General features: G+C 36.9%; 1 protein-coding gene across 3 annotated transcripts in view; it reads left to right on the top strand.

The window, feature by feature from the left end:
- Positions 1-3,527, top strand: part of PRKCE (protein kinase C epsilon) — a 283,489-nt gene that overhangs the window by 223,882 nt on the left and 56,080 nt on the right. The gene's annotated exons all lie outside the window — the stretch shown is intronic.

Here is a 3,527-nt window from a genome sequence, read left to right as displayed (position 1 = left end):
GACTAAAAAGAAAGACCAGAGAGTGCTTTTACGAAAGTTGTTTCCATAGGGACTGAATATATTTAATCAAAGAAAGATTATACCTTCTAATGTTGAAATTCTGGTCTGCTGTGCTTGTGTGTGTTGTGCATCTTGTTGGTTACTCCATGCTTTCTCAGACTTACTGTAAACAGAGAACAGAACTTTCAAACTATTTTGTTTTACTGTGAATTGTCAGTAGAAAACTGAATTGTTTACTGAGGAAAGCTGTGAAAATGACTTGAAATATAGATATGTAGCAGAAAAAACCAGTAGCTGAACAAATTAAATTCCTGAGCTGTTAATTCTGTTTTTAGTAGGGACACTTTTGATGAGATTGTCAAGGAAGCTGCAGAATCTGTCAAAAATACCCTTTCAAATTAAGAATAGGATGTGCACAAAAAGGAAGATGGAGAGAGAGAGAGAGAGATGATTGATATGTATAAATGTCCAGCTCAAACTTTTGCTCAGACTGTCTGGTGACAAGATACTCTGCTAAAGAGTCCAGGTTAAATTTTCAGTTAGCTAAACTGTTAGTGATCTGAAAGAGACTGGACTACAATAAAAGAACTTGAAGCTTTAACTAAACACAATTTCTGGCATTAATTATCAACAATTAGGCATTTAGTGAATGTCACACAAACCATTTGATCAAACACAGAGTATTTAATGTGAGAAAAAAACAGTCTATTCTGACATGTTAGGAAGTGGCCTTCATCTATACAACTGTGTATATCAGTCTTTTTCTGGTGTTATCACTGTTGGGAGCAGCAACTCCCAGCTCAGTGACAAGTTGAGGGTCACCACTTGGGAGTCACAGCTGTAAAAGGCACAGCACCATCATATCAGCATTGTTTATTTTCTACCTATTTTGTAGATGCAGCAAAATGATAGCAATGTTGGGAATGAGTATGGCTACTCAGGAGAATGGGAATTGCAGCTTTGTTTTTTCTTGTTGATCCCACTCAAGTCCAGACTGTTGACTTTAGAAAGGTTAAAATAGCAGTGTAAGAAAGTTCCATTTCAACAAGTGTTAGGAAAAGTTACTTTAGCTAAGTGTTAGTTGTGCTCTCCTCAGCCTGCAGTCCAATGGGTTTTGGCTTGAAACACTGAACTGTATCCATGTAAGATAATCAGGGAAAGACCTGCAAAGGGATGCTTGAAAATGCTCTTCAGAGATACTTATTCTGTGGTGCAGCAGTGAGAAGCCTAACAAAGGACCATGTCCACATCTTCTTCGTAGGGATGTTGTATCCTCTTATATTCCAGTAGCACTATAGCTGTGCTTTTGACTGACTTCATCACAAACCTGACTGTATTGGTTATCCTTAAGCTCTAGCTTCTAAAATCCCAACACTATCTGAGAACTACCAGATTTTCTTTTAGAAGTAAGGCTGTAATTCTTACTGGTTCCAAAGATAAATCAGACACACAGCACAAGGACCCATATTTTTGCTTAAAGAAGAAAAGAGGGTGATAGTTAAACCCTACACTGATGTCACAAGGTCTGCACTGTGATTTTGATCATATCATGAGTACTGAGAATTACAGAAAGAGCAAAGGCCTGACTCTGAATCCATGCTCTTTTGGGTGTATGATGCAGCCAGAAGCTTTGGTGCTATTCTTCAGGATGTTTTCCTTCCTAGGGAATGATAAGAAAAATGTTGGAAAATGTACCAATGTCATTAACGATGTTTTACCAAGTATGCCAGTTCACCTGGCTTTCCAAATTTCATCTAGCCCAGCAGTTTCTGTGTTCCCAAGATACGGGAGGAAAGGCACAAGGTTTTTTTCTACATCCTCTTTCTGTAATCAGCAAAAAGTCAGACAAACATTTCTAGCCTCCTCCAGGAAGCATCCCTGATAAGTATAACATTTAGGGACTTAATGAGCAGCATTAATGCACATGCTGAAGTTCAAGGATATTTTGAAGTGCTGTGCTCCGAGTCTGAGTTGTAGAGTAGATGATAAAAGGCAAATGACAAACATTTATGAATTTTTGGTTTCATATATATAAACTATGTAATCTGCAGGCTTGGATTTACTTTGGGGAGGTTAATTAACTTTGATGTTCTGTTGCTTTTCCTTGTCCACAGCAATGTCATATCTTGTCCCCTTTACTTCAACCCAGCACACAAGACACTAGAAACTAGAGCCAAACTGCAGTGTGACATCAGAGCTGCAGAGGGGCGAGGTCCCGTGCTCACACACATGTGAACCATGTGACCAGGGAAAGAAATGTCTTGTGTCAAGTCACATAAAGGATTACCTCACCTCTAACTAAACTCATGTGCAGATAGCTGTAGATAATTAACAGTAAGGAAATAGAGAATGTGGAGTAAGCATTCACCAAGGGTGGACAGGCACTAAGATTAAGATTTAGGGGTATTATTTAGGGGTATTCCTCTTGACTGGGACACATGTAGATAGCAACATGTGCATTCCCCTGTACTTGTAGCTATCTACATGTGCAGATAGCTGTAGATAATTAACAGTAAAGAAATAGAGATTGTGGAGTAAGCATTCACCAAGGGTGGACAGGCATGAAGATGAAGATTTAGGGGTATTATTTAGGGGTATTCCCCTTGACTGGAGAAATATATGAAAATTTGTAAGAAACACTTAAAAAATTTATCTAAATTATATCAAATAGATGTGTGTCATTTCTTTCCTTATGCCTTCACCTGCATTGCCAGTTTAGATAATAAATGGTTCAAGATGCCTAGCACAGATTTAGTTTGCTCATATTTTCAGTTCTGACTGTTTTAACATGTGTTGAACTTTTGGGTTATTGGTGTGGCTGCCTGAGAACCTCAGTTGCTGTTCTCAAGGAACATTCATTTCTAGTCCTCCATCATTGAAATAAGTTTGAAAGCTTGAACAGGGAAGTGATAAGCATTAGAATAACCTGAAACATATTTTAATAATACAATCCTATTTCATTATGAGAGTTTGAGGCAATTGAAAAAACCATATATAAACATTTGAGATTGGCAGCACTGGTTTCTGTAGCTTAGCAGTTCTAAATAATTTTTTCATTATCTGGGGAAGATGCTTTGCAGACAAAATAACTGGTAAGAGAGAAGTGTAGAAAGAAGACTGAAATTTGCCCAGCAGCCTGTCAATAGTTGACAAAATTGACATATTTTTTAATGAGTTATTATGGCTAAGTTTTCTAAAACTAAAATGGCTAAATTATAAAAGAAATAACATTAGTTAAGTATCTCTGTTATTATGTGAACTTGATTATAATTCCATGTGTATTTGTTGATGTGTGCATGTTTATGTGTGTGTGTTGTTTAGTACGATATTTTGATTGCCTTTTTCTCATTTCTCACTTTAAGATTCATCTCATTTTCTTTAGATTTGGTGGCTTTTGGTTGTTAGCTTTCTTCTTTTTCAGAATTGTAGCATTAGTTTCTTTTATTTCTTTATGTAAATGCTCCAGTCATTTAAAGTGTGGCTTCAAGAGTCCTTTATGTCACTAAAAGAAATTAGGTAAACAGCAC

The sequence above is a fragment of the Lonchura striata genome, chromosome 3 (assembly GCF_050655825.1).
Source record: "Lonchura striata isolate lonStrDom1 chromosome 3, ASM5065582v1, whole genome shotgun sequence".
NCBI classification, from domain to species: domain Eukaryota; kingdom Metazoa; phylum Chordata; class Aves; order Passeriformes; family Estrildidae; genus Lonchura; species Lonchura striata.
Note: the sequence above shows the minus strand (reverse complement) of the source record. Positions and strands in the feature narration are given on the sequence as shown.